Here is a 19,498-nt window from a genome sequence, read left to right on the forward strand (position 1 = left end):
CACAACTATAAAATATAATTAAAATCACATAAGACTAGAAGTCACAGAATTTTGTGCATGAAAACATACATTAAATTAGTTGCAGAATTTCTATTTTGAGACAGACTTTATATTAAAGTATAAAGCAATTTACTAAGGGTTGAAACATTTTATTGAAAAATATATATTTCTTAGAGATATTTTGCTTCATATTTTAAGATGAAAAATCGTCTCAAAGTAATTATTTTTTAAAATTTTTTCCCGTTTCCATGTGATTAACCTCCAAATTAGAAATTCAGATATTTAATTCAAATTAGCCAAAAATATTTATTGAGTATAAGAACCTTCTGCTCTCTACATTCTTCAGACTAACTCTACCAAATATGATGAGTCTGAAATAATCAGTCTCTTTGTGACCTGTGTTGATATTATTTACAATGTGAGCAAAATGTTTAAAAAGTAGTATTTAGTTTAGCTTAATTGTCTTGAAGAGACAACAAATGATATAATCAAAGGCTAAAACTGAGTAGATTTAAAAGTTAGAATTCAGGAAATGTTTTTGACCACACTGGTTACTAACCATTATTAATTTTAACTGGAACATTGAAACTAACCATAAGCCTAAGTGTAAGTAGATTCTAAAATTAATAGCAATACTCTAATTCACATTCATTCTAATTCTTACCTGGCTTAATATGAAATTTACCTTCAGGGGCTGGGAAGGTGGCTCAGTGGTAGAGCGCTTGCCTTGCATGCTCGAGGCCCTGGGTTCGATTCCTCAGCACGACATAAGCAAAAAGAAAAAAGCCGGAAGTGGTGCTGTGGCTCAAGTGGTAGAGTGCTAGCCTTGAGCTGAAGAGCTAAGGGACAGCACCCAGGCCCAGAGTTCAGGCTCCACGGACCGCCCCCCCCAAAAAAGAAATTTACCTTCAATTTGACCCTCATTTTTTTCTCTTACACTCTAACCCTAACCATGGATAGAATCCTAACCATAACCTTGACACTAATGTTATCTCAAATCTAAAATTTATGAAAAATGCTTGTTTGTGTCATCCTAACTGAAATTCCACTTGTAATTCTTGAAATAAATTGCAGGTTTTCCTAAACCCTATAGATTTTCTCACTCTTAACTTTGAACCTATCTTGTTCCATAAGAGGAATCATTATACCCATTGATCTCAAATCCTAATATTATGAAATACATTGTATTTCCATTATCCCAGCTATTCCTGAATTCCTAGAACCTAAAATAAGTTCAAATTTACTTAACATTTAACCCATTCCTTTTCTTTTCTTTTTGTTGGGCGTGCAGATTGGTTTCTGGGCCTGGGCAGGATCCCTGAGCACTAGGCAAGGGCAAGATCCCTGTGTTCTTTAGCTCAAGGTGTGCACTTTACCACTTGAGCCACAGCACCACTTTCAGGTTTTCTGGTGGTTAATTGGACATGAGTCTCAGACTTTCCTGCCAGGGCTGGCTTTGAACTGCAGTCCTCAGAAATCAGATTCCTGAGCAGCTCTGATAATAGGTGGAAGCCACCAGTTTAACCAAATTCTTTACTCTATCCTCAACCACCTTTAACCAGAAACCTAATCCTAATCACAATCTGAATTAACACCAAATGGTTAATGTAAGGAAAATTGTCTGGATTCTATTCAATCACACATTTTATTGCTTCTGCTTCTTAGTGAAAAACTAAATTTTACCCTGATGCTATCCTTCGCTAACCCTAACAAGAACTAAAACAGCAATTCACAATTTAAACCAAATCATATCTGAATGTTAAAAGCAACACAGACGTTGGTTTTCATTCATTCTAACTTTGATATCATTCATTCTTCTTAAAATATATTGCAGTTTTACACAATACCTTACATCTTTTTCTCATCCAAACCCCATCTCTACCAAGAACACCTTGTTGAATCCTAAACCTACAGATAACTGAATCAAAATGTTAATAGCAAGCCTCTATTTCACATTTATCCCAACTCTTGCTAAGTATGTAGGTCTAAATTTTACTTGCATTTTGAACCTAAAGTTTAAAAGTGTTTTCCTATTTCCTGTCAGGTTTTATTTTACATTTTTTGAAATTTTAGTTATTGTAAAAGAGGCTGACATAGGGATTATGGTTATATGTGTAAAGTAATGAGTACACTTCTTGTTGAACATTGTTACTCTCTTCTTTTTTGTTCTCCCACTATAACTTCTCTCTCCCACCTCTCTCACTCCTCTTTCCCAATGGTGTAAAGTTCATTTTCAATATAGTGTGTTGAGTATCATTGTTGCAATGGGTCATCATGTGTTGAACCTAAATTTTCTTTTTCTCTAACCCTAATTCTAATTCTGCCTGGTATCCTAACCCTAACCATAGTAATAACAATAGCCCAATTCAGAAGATAAGAAAAAATATTAAAGTTTTTATTCATCCTGTTTATTCACTGTACATATTGAATTAAGTTGCAGTTCACCTTAAATCTTCCAATTTAGATTATATGTGCATATTTAAAGATGTAATTTTATGTGAAAACCAGAAATCTTTGGAGGAAGGAGTAATGAAAAGGAAATAGAGGGAGTATAATCAAATGCTTTAAATATATTTTGGAAAGAGCATAAGGAAACTGCCACTTCTGATAATTAATAACCATTAACAAAATAACTAAAAATTAGTAAGTAAATAACACACTGCCATCTAGTCTTCTTTAAGAGAGCCATAATATGTCTTGGGAATAAAATACTTGTGTGAAATAAACTTTGTTCATGCATAATTCATATTGCCATTGGCCAATTATTTAACTTAATCAATAAAAATATATCAAATAAAATTCCATGATAAAAAAATATAAATCAGTTAGTAATTGTTTGAGAAAAAGTAGTCATGTGCTGCTGAGAAAAACGTGTATTCTTATGCTGCTGGGTGAAATATTTGGTAGATGTCTCTTAAATCTAGTTGATCTATGCAGCTGTTTAGATCTGCAGTTTCTCTGTTGAGTTTTTGCCGAGTTGATCTATCTAGTGGGGAGAGTGGTGTGTTAAAATCCCCAACTATTAATGTCTTTGGATCTATGTGGAATTTGAAGGAAAGTAGTGTTTCTTGGATAAATTTGGGTGCTCCACTGTTTGGCGAATAGATATTTAGAATTGTAATATCCTCCTGCAGGAGAGATCCCTTAATTAGTATGTAGCGTTATCTCTTCTCGCCAATTTTAATTTGAAGCCTATTTTATCTGATATTAGGATTGCAACTCCCGTCTGTTTTGGGGGGCCGTGTGCTTGGTAGATTTTGCTCCAACCTTTAACATTGAGAATGTGTTTGTTTTCACGGGCAAGTTGTGACTCCTGAAGGCAGCAGATAGAAGGATCTTGTTTTTTAATCCAACTAGACAGTTTATGCCGCTTAATTGGAGAGTTAAGTCCGTTAATGTTAAGAGATAGGACGGAGAGGTATTTGGGAGTTCCTGCCATTTTATCCACCTTCTTGGGGGCTGCAAAAACTGGGTTCTTCCTATGGTTCTTGTATTCTCAGTTTGGGTGCAGTTTCTTGGCCTTTATTGTGGTCTTGTTGGTTTTCTATGTGTAGGGCATCCTTAAGAATCTTTTGTAAGGCTGGTTTGGTGGAGATGTATTGTTTCAATTTTTCTTTGCTATGGAAGGTTTTCATTTGGCCTTCAGTTATGAAGGAGAGTTTAGCTGATTACAGTATTCTTGGTTGATATTTGTTTGTGTTTACAGCTTGGCATACATCATTCCAGGCTCTTCTTGCTCTCATTGTCTCTGCTGAGAAATCTGAGGTGATTCTAATTGGTTTTGCTTTATAGATGATTAATCTTTTCTCCTTGACAGCTTTAAGGGTCTTTTCCATGGTCTGAGTTGATCCTGTGTGGATTATAATGTGATGGTGGGATGTCCTATTCTGGTCTGGTCGATTTGGAGTTCTAAAAGCTTCTTGTATTTGAATAGGCCTATCTTTTTGCATGTTTGGGAAGTTCTCTGCTAGGATCCTGTTAAACAAATTTCCTAGACCGTTACCTTCTGATTCTAGGTGCACTTCTACACGGATTATCCTTAGATTAGGCCTTGTGATGGTGTCTTCCAAGTGTTGGATAGATCTATCATATTTCTTGGACTTGTCTTGGATGCTTGTATGTTCTTTCTCTATAATATCTAGGCTGTCTTCAATCCCCGAGATTTGATCTTCTGCATGGTCTAACCTGCTTTCAAGACTTTCTACTTTGTTTTTTATTTCTTTTCCTTCTAATTGGTCAGCTAAGAAAAGTCCAAGACCAGATGGTTTTACAGCAGAATTCTTCAAGGCCATCAAAGCAGAACTCACACCAATACTCCTCCAAATCTTCAATGAAATTGATAGAGAAAGTTCACTACTGAACACATTCTATGAAACCATCAAAACCCTCATCCCAAAACCAGGCCTGTACTCATCAAAGAAAAAGAACTATAGACCCATTTCTTTGATGAACATTGATGCAAAACTTCTCAACAAAATTTTGGCCAATCAACTTCCACAATTGATCCAAAAAATCATACACCAAGATCAAACATGATTCATTTCAGTGATGCAAAGCTGGGTCAATATATGCAAACCAATTAATATTATTCATCACATCAACAGGAGCAAGAATAAGAACCACATGGTTATCTCAATAGATGCAGAAAAAGCATTCGACAAGATCCAACACCCCTTTATGATGAAGGTTTTGGAAAAGTTAGGAATCCATGGATCATTAAGTATAATGCTGGCTGTATATGACAAACCTACAGCCAGCATTATACTTAATGGTGAAAAACTAAAGCCATTTCCTCTTAACTCAGGAACAAGACAAGGATGTCCACTCTCTCCACTTCTCTTCAATCTAGTATTAGAATGCCTAGCTACAGCCATAAGACAAGATGCAGACATAAAGGGGATCCAAATAGGGAAAGAAGAAATAAATCTCTCCCTCTTTGCAGACGACATGATCTTGTATTTAAAGAATCCCATAGACTCCAGGCCCAAATTACTCAAGCTGATCCAAAACGTTGGCAAATTATTAGGGTATAAAATTAACCTCCCAAAATCAATGGCTTTTCTGTATGCCAACAATGAGAAAAGTGTGGCTGAAATTAGGAAAGCAACTCCATTTGTAATAGCCCCACAAAAAATAAAATACCTAGGAATTAACTTAACTAAAGAAGTGAAGGACCTCTATGATGAAAACTTTAAAATCTTGGAAAAGGAAATCAACACAGAACTTAAAAAATGGCCAAACCTCCCATGCTCCTGGATTGGAAAGATTAACATCGTGAAAATGTCAATACTTCCCAAGGCTATCTACAAATTCAACACAATACCTATCAAAATTCCACCCTCATTCTTCCAGGAAATAGAAGAGGCAACCCAAAAATTCATGTGGAGCAATAAAAGACACCGAATAGGAAAAACGCTCCTCAACGGAAAGAACACTGCTGGAGGAATATCAATACCAAATTTCAAACTCTACTATAAAGCCATAGTAATCAAAACAGCTTGGTATTGGCATAAGAACAGACCTCAGGAACAATGGAATAGAATTGAAAAGCCAGAAATGAACCTACACACCTACAGCCATCTAATCTTCGATAAGGGGGCTAAAACAATAGAATGGAAGAAAGACAGCCTCTTCAGTAAATGGTACTGGCAAAATTTGTTAACTACTTGTAGAAAACTAAAGCTAGATCCTTATATATCACCCTGCACCTGAATCAATTCCAAATGGATTAAAGACCTCGAATTCAAAGCAGACACTCTGAAAACATTACAGGATGGAATAGGAGAAACCCTAGGTCTCCTTGGCTCAGGCCGAAAATTTCTGAATAGAGACCCAGAAACACAACAAATCAAAGAATGGTTGGACAAATGTGATTGCATAAAGTTGCAGAGCTTCTGCATGGCAAAGGACATAGCTGGCAAGATCAATAGAAAGCCCAGGGATTGGGAGAAAATCTTTACTAGCCATACAACGGACAAGGGTCTCATATCTAAAATATACTTGGAACTCAAAAAATTAAATCCTCCAACAACAAATCCTCAAAGAAACAACTGCCCAATAAATAAGTGGGCGAAAGACTTAAAGAGAAACTTCTCTGAAGAAGAAAGCAGGATGGGCAATAGACACCTGAAAAAATGTTCAACATCCCTAGCCATAAAAGAAATGCAAATCAAAACAAGATTGAGATACCACCTCACTTCAGTTAAAATGGCAAAAATCAAGAACTCTAACAGCAACAGATGCTGGAGGGGATGTGGACAGAAGGGAACCTTACTTCATTGTTAGTGGGAATGTAACTTGTTCAACCACTTTGGAAAGCAGTATAGAGGTTCTTCAAAAAACTTCACATAGAGCTCCCCTATGACCCAGCAATCCCACTTTTGGGCATTTACCCAAATGTTTACAAACAAGACCACACTAAAGCTACAAGCACAACTATGTTTATTGCAGCATTATTTACCATAGCTAAGATATGGAACCAACCCAGATGCCCCTCAGTAGATGAATGGATCAAGAAAATATGGTATATATACACAATGGAATTCTATGCCTCCATCAGAAAGAATAACATTGCCTCATTTGTTTGGAAATTGAAAAACTTGGAAAAAATTATATTTAGTGAAGTAAGCCAGGCCCAAAGAAACATAGGTCCCATGATTTCCCTTATTTGCAATATCTAGTATATGTATGAGTCAAGCCGAAAAGGTCAGATAATGTGATGTTAGGAAAATGAACCCTTAGATATGTATTTTAATGTTTTTTTTCTTTCATGCATGTGTTTCTAACGCATTTATAAGATTATCTCTTTGTTGCTTTGTATGTCTCTCCCCACAGTATAACCCCTGCTTTCACTATATTTGATGTCTGTATAACTTGTGGAGGAGATGGGGAAAAACAAGTCGTTTAAGGATACAGGTGGACCTGTTTCAAGAATGAGAAGTACAAGTTGTCATGTCCAAAAAGAGCTTTACAACGTCGGTTGGTGGGGGGGGGGAGAAGGACTGGGATTGGGGGGGGAGGGGGGATGCTGGGAAGGGATGTGAAGGGTAAACAAAGAGGAGGCTGCAATGCTTGATAAGAAATGTATGCATTATCCTGCCCATGTAATTCTAACCCCTCTGTACAGTATGTTCACAAATAAAATAAAATTAAATTTAAAAAAAGAGAGAACTTATGAATGCAATAAATGTGGCATGTCTTTCTGGCTAAAGTCATACCTCACTTTGCATCAGATAATACATATAGGAGAAAAACCTTATGAATGCAACAAATGTGGAAAAATCTTTCACCAGAAGGCACTACTTACTGTCCATCAGAGAAGACACACAGTGGAGAAATCCGATGATTTTAGCAGGTGTGGAGAATCCTTTACCAAGAAGGCAGTCCTTACCGATCATCAGAGAAGACACACAGGAGAAAGACCTTATGATTATATCAGGTATGTAAAGTCTTTCATCCAAAAGACAGACCTTCACATCCATCAGAGAATCCACACAGTAGAGACACCTTATGAATGTATCGAGTATGTAACATCCTTCACCTGGAAGGAAGCTGTTACTAATCATCAGAGAAAAAATACAGGATAGACATCTTATATATGTATCAAGGTTGCAACTTTTTTCACCTGGAAGGCAACTTTTACTGATCATCAGAAAAGACACACATAAGAAAAACCTTAGGAATGTTTCTCACCCAGAAGGCACACATTACACTCCATCAGAGAAAACACAGGAGAAAAAGTTTATGAATATGAAAAATATGTAACGTCTGTCACCCAGATGGCACCACTTACTGTCCATCAGAGATGACAAACTGGACAGAAACCTTATGATTGTAACGTGTGGAAATTCTTTCACTTGGAAGGTATACCTTAACAAACATCAGAGAACACATACAGGATAGAAACCATATGAATGTGTCCAGTGTGGAAAATCTTTCACCCATAAGGCAAAACTTACTTAATAAAAACAGAAGAAACACAGGAGAGAAACCTTATGAATGTGTCCTGTGTGGAAAATCTTTTACTGAGAAGGCAGACCTTAACATCCATCAAAAACACACACACAGGAAAGAAAGCTTCTGAATGTATTAAGTGTGGAAAGTCTGTACCCGGAAGCAGAACTTACTGATCATCAGAGAAGACACACAGCAGAGAAATTTTGTGAATGTAACAGGTGTGAAATATCCTTCAACCAGAGTCCAGACCTCAGTAAGCATAATGGAATTCACACAGGTGAGAAATTTTAGGAGTGTAATAAATTTGGAAAGTCTTTCTCCTGGAAGAAAACTCAGTTTGCATCAGAGCACCAACACAGGAGAGAAGTCTCATGAATGCAGCAACTTTACAGTCTTTTACCCAGAAGGCTCAGCTGAGCGTTCTTCACTGAACATTCAAATGAGAGAAATTCTATCAATGCAACAAATGTGTTTTTTTTTTTTAAAGTTCATCCCTCTGTTTGCATCAGAAACACACAGGAGAAAACACATTCTCCTTAATTTATAGAACACAGACAGGAGAGAAACCTGATGAACATTACCAGTGTGTAGAGACTTTCATCTGGGAGGCATACCTCATTGTTGATCAGAGAACTGACATATAGGAGAAACGAAATATAATGAATGGAACAAATGTTCAATGACATTTAATCTGAAGTCAGTCCTCAGTGAAATTGAGAAAATCCACGACAGAAACTGTAAATCCAACAAATATAGAAACACATTCAGCAAAAAGTTATATCTCAACAGGTATCAAAGACTTGGACACACAACAGAATCTCCGTAAAAGTAAGCATTAGAGGAAGTCTATCAACTGGATGTCAACCTTCAGCAAGCATTGGAACATTAACACAGAAAAGAAACCCAATGTGGGAGAATTGTTGTCACAGATCTCCGTAATTTATAAAGAGAAATCCATCATTGCAGAGGTAACCTAGGTGTAATGGGAAATCTTTCTTTACTCTTAAGCATTCACTGAACCAAGAATTCCTATCCTTTCATTGTTTTGAGTAGGATATATATACTTGAATATTATTAAAAGGATTTGGACACAAATGATGAGCATTATTACTTTCAGGCATGCAGAGTGATTAAAAGCATAAAGTTGTTGACTTGTGTCTCTATAATAAGCAATGACCTCTCATGTTAATTTTATAAACTCTTCTCATAAATAAGAGTTCCAGCCCTTTGAGACTGGAGTCAGATGATCACCAAGTGCTTTGGGGAACAATAGATGTGAAAACTGTCCTGAGTTAAGCCCAGGACATGAGAGCAAAGATTTCTCCACTCCTCCCCTAAAGTCTCCACTGTATGTGTGGTCCATTCCTCATAACACAGATGACACTTCTTCCAGTTCAGTTTTTGAATGGAAGATCTTGTTTATTACAAAATGTGCACGAGCCTAAAATCTGTCTGGACACCATTTATCCCTAGATCATTCATATAACATTCAAAGAACATGGAAGGACAGATATTTGGGAACACAATTTCTTTGTGTGCGGACATATATCTTACAATTTAAACTCAGAGTCTAGGAACTGCCGTTAAACATTTTTGCTCAAGGCTATTGCTCTACCACTTGAGCCATAGATCCACTTTGGGTTTCTTTGGATGGTGAATAAAAAGAAGATAATTCTGCATTTGGTTATGGATGAGTAACACCAAAATTATTTCAGTGCTTAATTAATCACTGGAGATGAGCCACTTGTAATTGACTCACTCTTAACTTATTCTGCTGTTCTGTTGAGTGAGTTATAATAAAATATCAGTATGGATGATGGTAAGAGCCTGCTTTTTCTCACTCTTCTGGAGGATGAAAGTGGAGTTGTTAGGAAGATGAGTATCTCTCTATCACCACTGCTGTCCCTTAACCTCGCTCTCTTCTGATAACTTATCAAATCACTATTAAAAATAGTTTTGGTAAAAATTCTGATAGCAATGTAAAAATTAGAAACTTGGCAAAAGAGAAGCTTGTTAGATGATGGTTGCAAAAATCCAAGGGATGAGAGAGATATAGATAGAGGTAGGACTCTGCTAGATGTTTAGTAGGGTAAAATTCAAGTAAAAAGTGATTCTCATCACTTACTATTGCGTAGATAAGTACATACAGCAATTTGATACATTATTATATTCCATGTTTTCTTGATGCATTGATTTTCTATCTAACACCTGGAACACATATATTTATTGACTTATTTGCAGTCATTTGCAATCTCATGAAAGACCATGGAAGGTAGTCCATTTAGTGAAATAGCCACGCAGAGAAAGACATTGAACAATCTCAACAAAAACGGAAACTGTCAAAAATAGAACCAATTTCCTAATGAAGTTGAGAGATGGAGTCATGGCGATATTGATCCATTTCTACTTGATTCTCTGTTCAAGATTTTGGTATTATTCTTCTGTTGGTCAAATTGACCCAAGTAAGATTGTGCCTTTGAAGGGTTTCCAGTGTGGTATGCACTTATATATCACAGAGGAGTTATGTGGTCAAATGCCCTCATTTGGAGAGTTCACATAGAAAGAACAGACCAGACATGATATCCATGATAGACTGTGGAAATGTTACCCCTGTCTATGTTATTCACATTAGATAAACCTGGGAAAAGACAAGTGAACCTTAACTGTTCTTCCTTTATATGGTTATGTAATTTGGAACTCATATATAATGTCTATGTTTTCCTATGCAACCTCTTTACAACTGTCAATAGTATTAATAATGCTGCAGTTATGCTGAATGTGCCAATATCTATTTAGGATCTATTTACATTCCTTGTTTCCTTACTTCTTTCCATTCCTCCTTCCTTCCTGTCTCTATGTATATCAGGAATTGGATTGCTAGATAATAAGCTAGTTATGCTTTTAATTTTTAGAGTGCTTTTCATACTGTTTCCCAAGGCAACTGCACTATTTTATATCTCTACTAGAAGCGAACAAAGGTCCCATTATTTTGTTGGTCATGGGGCTTGAACTCTGGGCCTGGGTGCTGTCCCTCAGTTCTTTAGCTGAAAGCTAGTGCTCTACCACTTTAGCCATAGCGACACTTTTGGTGTTTTGATGGTTTATTGGAGATAAGAGTTTTACAGACTTTCCTGACTAGGCTGGCTTTGCTCCATGATCAGACCTCAGCCTCCTGAATAGCTAGGATTACAGGCGAAAGCCACCAGTGCCCAGCATCCAGCATCATTTTATTTATTTTTATATTAGGCATCCTAAGGAGTCATTGACATTTTACTTACATTTCCCTACTGTTTAGTAATATTGAGCATATTTTCATACATTTGTTAGCCACATACAAAGATTTATGGATCTTCTTTGTAAAAACGGTGAATTCCAGTGTTTTTCTCATTGTGTGTTCAACTTAGTCTGCCATAACAAAATAGTATACAGTGAGTTAATTAAATAAAAATTTATTTCTCATATTTCTGAAAGCTTGAAAGCTCAAACCAGTATGCTAGTGTGACTGGGTTCTGGTGAAGGATCTATTTTAGGTTTATAGATGGCCTATATCTCATTGTGTATCTACATGAAATCTTGGTATGTTCATGACTGGGAAAGGAGGAACAGTTGAGATGGAAAGGATCTTTCTTTTCTTTTTCTTTGAAAGTTAAATCCATCTGAGGCCTCACCTCCATGATGTCATCTTACCCTAATTATCTACCAAAGGCTCCATCTCCAAATAATATTTTGAGGATTGGGAATTCATCTTATAATTTTGAAAGAATGAAATGCAATCCATAGTGCCCATTTTTAAGTTTATCATTATCATCATCATCATCATCATCATCATCATTGTCAGTCCTGACAGTTGCCTTGAGTGTTTCTCTGACCTCTTCAACTCAAGGTGAGCACTCTACCACTTGAACCACAGCACCACTTCCTATTTTCTGGTGCTTAATTGGAAATAAGAGTCTCACAAACTTACTTGCCCAGGTTGGCTTTCAGTTCTATTTGAGGTTTTATACTTTTCATTATAGAAGTCTTTTACTTCATTAGTTAAGCACAATCTTAAGCTAATTTTTTGAGACTATTGTGATTTTTCTGATTTCTTTTCCAGACTGTTCATTGTTGGCAGACAAGCTAATGATTTTTACATTTTGATCATATATTCTGGCACATTTCCAATAGCATTTATAAGATCTAGAATTTTTCTGTGGAAATTTTTAGGATCTTTTAAATACAGGATCATGTTATCTGTGAACAAGCATAATTAAAATGTTTTCTTCCCTTTTGTCCTATTTATTTCTTTCTCTTTGCTTATTTCTGTGGCTTGATTGCATTCAATATGGGAAAAAAGTGAAAAAATAGACATTTGTGTCATTCCTGCTATTAGCAGAAATGATTTAATTTTTCACATATACCCATAATCCTATCGAGATATATACCCAGTATCACTAGTTTCTTCAAGGCTTTTATGATAAAAGAATGCTGACTTTAGCTGGGCATTGGTGGCTCACACCTGTAATCTTGACTTCTCAGTAGACTGAGCTCTGAGGATCACAGTTCAAAGCCAGCCCGGGCAGGAAAGTCCGTGAAGCTTTTACCTCCAATAAATGACCAGAAAACTGGAAGTAGTGCTGTGCCTCAATGATTGAATGCTTGCCTTGAGCTGAAGAGCTGAGGGATAGCATCCAGGCCCACAGGTCATGCCCCACAACTGACCAAATAAAAAAAGAATGTTTACTTTTGTCAAAGGCTTTTTCTGCATCCAGAGAAATGACTGTGTGAATTTTGTCCTTGATCTGCTTATGTGCTGCATTGTGCTTAAAGATTTATGTGTGTTAAACAATCCTTCGTCACTGAAATGAAACTAAGTTGACCATGATGTATGCTATTTAACTAAATAATCTTTCCCTCTTGTTTCTAATTTGCTTAGTGTTTCTTGCCACCAAATGTCAATTAAATTATAACAGATAGCTTATGAACACAGAGTGAAGCAAAGATGGGTTTTGTCTAGGTTTGAAGAAATTTAAGAAAAAATATAAGGACAAGCCTTAATGATAATTCAGAAAACATTTTCCTAAAATAGTCTTTTCTCTCTGACTGAGATTTGCTATCAAAAATGAGAATCCACAGTTTGGAGATATTTTGTAACCAAAATTCCGATTTCTCATCACTTTTAGTCAAACCTTCTTGGGTGACCTTCAGAACCGAACAGAGTAAGCGTCAGAAGATAAATGTCTCCCAAATTCTATTGATGAGTAAACTTTCTTCATGGTTCCAAGTAAGAGAAGAAGCCCTAGGAACATCTGCTTCCTTTTCCTGATCTCTTCTGTTCTTATCATATTCATTCTAAGATTCAATTCATATCCACAATAATCACTACCACTTATTTTATTTTCACAATATTTTAGACTTTATTTTAAATGTCCCATGAACAAATATATTTGAATACTACAACAACATAATGAGGCAAATAGTAAACTATAATCACTTATGTGATGAGAAAACTGAAACCTAAAAATGTATTGTGTCTGAGATAACACCTAGTGGTGGTGAAGTCTACCAATACATTTTCTCTAAAGGCACTTACAAGTTCATAAATACTTACACAGCATTATAAGTCTTAGCTATCTTAGCCATACACCTTCACACCATTCACTGAATGATTGTTCCAATCTCTGTTCCAACCTCTCTTCATTTTGTTTTACCAAACTGATAGATGCACCAATAAATCCACACTATTTGTAAGTTTTAAGGAAAGTTTACCGATACCCAGAAAATTCCTTCTATTGTAAAAGGACACTTCTGTTAATAAGCAGCCCCCAACCCTAAGGAGTTTCAAATTTGATGGCTTAGAAGTGACAACTAAAAAAAGTGACTTAATATTTCACATAGATACATATCCTTCTGAGGCTAATTTCAAATTTCAATTCTGTGAGGAAGAGGAGGATTGGTCCCCTCTTCTGAGCTTTACTTAGCTGATTCTGGAACTTTCCATAGTTGTTTGTTTAGCTGTAGCCTTTACATGTGAGTCTTTTGAGTGGTTGGACAATAACTGATCTTTCTTCAGATGTCTGAGGTCTCAACTGAACCCCCCTCAATATTTTCAGGATAAACAATAAGTTATAATCAATATATGAAATAATTAATCAGTTTGGAAATTTAAGTAAAAGTAACAGGCTCGAGAAATACTGAAGTTAACATCTTCAAATTCAATTTCAACTAATTTATTTCAACTAGAGATGTCACAGAAAGTAAATTTATATCAGAGCTCAAAAACAAATGATTAGGGCCTTGGAATGTAGCTTAATAGTTGCATGGTTGCATGGTTGCATGAAGCCCTCAGTTTGATTACTTAGTACCACATAAACAGGAAAAGCAAGCTGAAAATGGCGCTGTGGCTCAAGTGGTAAAGTGCTAGCCTCAAGCCAAAGATGCTCAGGGAAAGGGCCCAGGCCGTGGACTGGAAAAAAAAAAAGCAGAAAGAAATGCTTAGTCCCATTGATGCTGTATTTTAATAATTCACAAGATTCTTTGGTGAAATTTTTTTGGTGCTGGGCCTGAGACTTACAATCAGCACCTAATCACTGTTCCAGATCCTTCCTTTTGTGCTAGCAAGGCTAGCACTCAACAACTTAAACCACAATGCCACTCCTGGCTTTTATGGTGGTTAAGTGGATATGAGTCTTACTACTGCTTGGGCTGGCTTCCAACCTTAATCCTCAAATCTCAGCCTACTGAATAGCTAGGATTACAATCACGAGTCACTATAGTCTGCCTGATGAACATTTTCTTTTTTTACCGTATCACATTTTTTTTACCTTATCACATCAAAAACAGACATGTATACCAATTTATACAATTATTAGATGGTACATACTTTTTCAGGCAAAATTACATAGAAAAAAGTCAAACTAATTTCAAAGTCATCTGTTATACCTAGTTGCAATTTGAATGTACTTAATTGTCCATATAGATTTCTGCCAATAATTTCTTCCTATTCTCACTGCTCTGTCATATCTTTTTCCAGCCAAGTTTTGTAATTCTCCACTTTCCCCGTGTCCTCTTTCATTAAATGTCTCCATTAGACATGTCTTCTTCCAAGCTTCATTTCCTTCATTCACAGACCTTGTTTGCTCTTCGGTTTGTATTCTCAAGTGCTCTCCCTCCCTCAGTCTAACTTATATGGATTTGAGAGAAAACTGATAGGAGATGAAAGCCTTAGGAATTAGATTCTAATTCTATATGTGACTTTCATTGAAGGGAATGCCCAAGACAACCTTAGGTAAGGAACCTAGTTTGAAGAAGTTCTCAGGAATTATAAATTTCTCAAAGTCAAGTGGATTAGAAGAGGCACAGAAACCAGTGTTCACTCCTGGAGAAGCAAATACACAAGGACAATACTGCAAACAAAACTTGGGTAAGAGAAAATAACGGGAAATTTACTAATTTTGGAAATTCTAGCAAGGTTGATGAGGGTAATCTGACTATGTGAGGTGGACTTTGGAAAGTTCAAACATAGGCTGAACTAAGCTGTGGAACTAGTAATTAGGTTTCCAATGAGCAGCACATAAGAATTTGACAATGAAGTTACACACTTGGGTTACTATCCACATGGAGGCACTTACGCCATGACACATTTTACAATCTCCCTGAACTTCTGAATGTTAATCTGAAGAACATGGATAAAGATGCACAGACTGCACTGGGAATGTGGCTTGTTGTAGCGTATGTGTCTTGTATGAATGAAGCCCTTGGTTCTATTCCTTAGAACCACATGAACAGAAAACGCCAGAGGTGGCAATGTGGCTCAAGTTGTTGAGTGCTAGCCTTGAGCAAAAGAAGCACAGGGAGAGTGCCCAGGCCATGAGTTCAAGCCCCAGGACTGGCAAGAAAAATATGTACAGCCTGCATGTTGTCTGAAAACGATAAGTAAAAGGTAAAATAATAGATACACGCAAAGTGTCTAATAAATCTGTGACCACACATTTTCAATCCTGTATGTCCAGGTCTTTGCTCAATACTTAACATAACCTCAACAAATATTCTGAATGAATAAATTCATCAATGACCACTTTATAAGAAATTTAATGAAGTAGAAATTAAACCTGAAAATGGGAATGGTCAAAACTTAAAATTGAATTAGAAACCTGTAGTTAATGTTAAAGTGAAGTCTTTGTATCTCTGAGTCAAAAGTTAATGGGGGACCAGAGTATGTGAGAAGAATAGATGATAATTTGGTAGTAAGAGATTTTACTTTTCTGAAGAAATAGGGACAAACATTGTTGATCCCCAACTTAACTAACCATTGATTTTTAACATGGACGTAGGAAAAAGGAGGTAAAAATGAGCATATACAGCCTACAGGAAAGAAAGAGTTATGCCTTATGGAGATATCCGTAAACCCCAGGATGATGATTACCTGTGTAAGTAACCCTCTGTGCTTGGTCAAACAGAAGGCAAATGTGCTTTTATAATAATTCATCAGGTCATTCGGCCCCCAATTACTAGTTTACTCTAGTAACTTCACATGAAGAACTAAGTGACAATGATATGCATTCTGTGCTCTTTCTCATGATTGTGAAATCTGAGAATGTACATATTTCTTTATTTTTTGGGGGTCTGGTCATGGGGCCTGAACTCTGGGCCTGGGCACTGTCCCTCAGCTCTTCAGCTCAAGGCTAGCGCTCTACCACTTGAGCCACAGCACCACTTCCAGCTTTTTTTCTTTTTTCTTATGTGGTGCTGAGGAATTGAACGCAGGGCCTCTGGCATGCAAGGCATGCGCTCTACCACTGAGCCACCTTCCAAGCCCCTGAATGTACATATTTCTTTACTAATTTTTGCTGCTCTTGCCTGAGATTGTGAGCAGTGTCAGAACTTCTTCATCAACAGCTACACTGTTCATGGGCCACCTATATTTGTAAGAGACAATGTGGTGGACAAGGGGCATTATGACCATTCAGTCCTCAGTCTGCCCACTGGGCTGAGAATTCGTCAGTACAGTATTCCTGAGGCTGGGCTTAGAGTATGGAATGAGGAATCTGATCTGCCATTGGGTTTGCAGTTTAGCCCCTATGAGGGCTAGATCATAGAAGATGAAGATGCAGACAATAGGTACTCCTGGATGGTAAGAAATGCCCTCCCTTTCCCCACTTTCTCTAACTCCATGTGTCCCCCTGTGCCTCCAATGAAACATTGCTAGGACATGGACAAAATAGTTGTATGTGTTTGTGGAATCTGCATAAACATGGACATTCTGATTTAGGATCAAAGTATAGTGCATATAAACACAGTGTGTTAGAGGCAAAGTGCATCCATGCTTAAGGAGCCTCATTTAGGACTATGATAAATCCCCTCAGATGTGTAGACGGCATCCTATGTGTTCACAACTGCTGAATCCATGCAGGCTCAAAGAGCATCACTGGACTCAAGTAATGTGATTTTGCTGATTATTACTCAAAAGCCTTTAGCTTGTCTTTCTGAAACTCAGATCACAAAAAGGAGAAACCGCTATGTGTAGATGCAAAAGATAAATCCCCGGCCATCTGGAGTGAGTCCAGCAGTCATTTTCATGGTTCCTAAGAAGATATTCTCCTCACAAGACTTGCACTGTGATCATCACACCTTTCTCAATGGATTCCCATATCTCCATTTTTCTTTTGCTGTACTTGGTGCTTTCAAAATTATGAATATTTGAAGGAAAAGACATAAAAATATGAATAGTATAGCTGGGTTCCATAGCTCAACCTTTAATTTGGACTTTTGAGATAGAGATGATGAGATCTCAGTCTGATGCCAGTCCTAGCATAAAAGATTATAAGACCCCAATTACTTCCAATGGCTGAGCACGTTGGTGCACATTTGTTATCCCAGCTACAGTGGAAGTACAATGGCTGGATAAAGTGAAGTATCTCCAGCAACCCAGGCAAGCACAAGCAGGATGGCAACCCAGGACAGCAGGGGAAATAATACCTCAAAAATAAACTGTGCATTGGTGGCTCAAACCTGGAAGTAGCTACTCAGAAAGCTCAGATATGAGTATTATGGTTCAAATCCAGCCCATGGAAGAAAGGCTGTGAAACTCTTATCTCCAATAATCCACCAGAAAATCAAAAGCGGCGCTGTGGCTCAAGTGGTAGAGCACTTGCCTTGAGTTGAAGAGCTGAAGGACATTCAGGCACAGAGTTTAAGTCCCTGGACAGACAAAAAATACCTCAAAAATAAACAACACAAAAAGGGCTAGTGGTTCAAGTGGTAGAGTATTGTATTGCAAGAGTTAAGTTTAGTTACTGAGTTCAATCATTAGCTCTGCTATGTATGTATGTATGTATGCATGTATGTATGCATATATATGTGTACTGTATCAAAATAAAGATTTCCATGAGAGACAAAATTAAGACATCAGAAGAAAAAGCAAAGGGCCTAACTTCATTCATAGATCCTGCATCTATAAAGCACATACTGTATACGAGTCAAAGAATTACCCTCAGTAGTTGAATAAATCATATTCCCTGAGTAATTGTGAAACACATGTGGAGACAGAAATGACAATTTCATTGTAAGAGTATTTAACTATAATTTTTCTTCCTAGTTTTTGCAAATTACATAGTGCCCTAACAACCTACAGGAAAGAACTTTAGTCTATTAGGGTACACTCAAACACGTAGAAGTAGAGTTGGAGCAGTGGTGAGGTTCAGAAAGCAGTGGGTCTGTGATATGTCCTGCAGCCCTGTGCCATGGGGAACCATTGTCTTATCATGAAACGACATCATGAATAAACAAATTTCCCTCTATTGTCTTTATAAGACAAAGGGTTCTCTGAATTTCTATGGGAACATAGTGGCGACAGGTGCATGAGTGAGTCCAATCTAAGGAAAATTACTTGGGCCAAATGTCAAATGATGTGTGCTAATCTAGAAACAGAGTACACGTCCCCAACCAAATCTATGACATAAACTTTAACTCAATTTAGAGAATCTGGAAATCAATCTATTTTTGACAAATAAGGATTAAGAGAAGTCTGGAACTGGGCTTTGAAAACAGTGCGCTTAGAGTTCTAGAGTGGATGAGTATTAGGAGTAGATCCAAAGGGAGCAGAAACTTACCCTCTTATGTTTCCTTCCTGTGCCTGCTTCAACTTTAGGTATATGAACTGTGGCAGGTAAGCTGAGAATCAGAATCCGAGGGCCTTTCTGTACGACAGGTAGATCTTCTACCAAACCTGTCATATCATCAAGGCAGGATGTGAGGTGCTTGTCTCGTATGGGGATGAGTATTGACAGCAACTGGGCAGTAAGTGGAAGAAAGAGCTCACAGCAGAAACAGATGGACCTCACTATGGTTCCTTAAAAAGGAAGAAAAGAAAAAAAAATTCTCTTTAGGAATTTTCGAATATCAACTCTTAGGTAGAACAAAAGGCAATTTAATGTGAGAAAAATTTCAAGTTAAGTACTTCTGAATTGAAAGATGCAGTTTGTGATACTTTATTAGGAAAGTTTCCTTATTTTTAACTATTTGTCCTGATTTTACATTTTAAGAACTTCATATGTTTGAATGC

At 37.0% G+C, this 19,498-nt stretch overlaps 1 pseudogene; it reads left to right on the plus strand.

The window, feature by feature from the left end:
* The first annotated feature begins 9,765 nt into the window (after positions 1-9,765).
* On the plus strand, positions 9,766-19,235 carry LOC122126505 (annotated as a pseudogene).
* The last annotated feature ends 263 nt before the right edge of the window (positions 19,236-19,498 follow it).

This window comes from Dipodomys spectabilis, unplaced genomic scaffold (assembly GCF_019054845.1).
Source record: "Dipodomys spectabilis isolate Male_0828 unplaced genomic scaffold, ASM1905484v1 ptg000281l, whole genome shotgun sequence".
Classification (NCBI taxonomy): Eukaryota; Metazoa; Chordata; class Mammalia; order Rodentia; family Heteromyidae; genus Dipodomys; species Dipodomys spectabilis.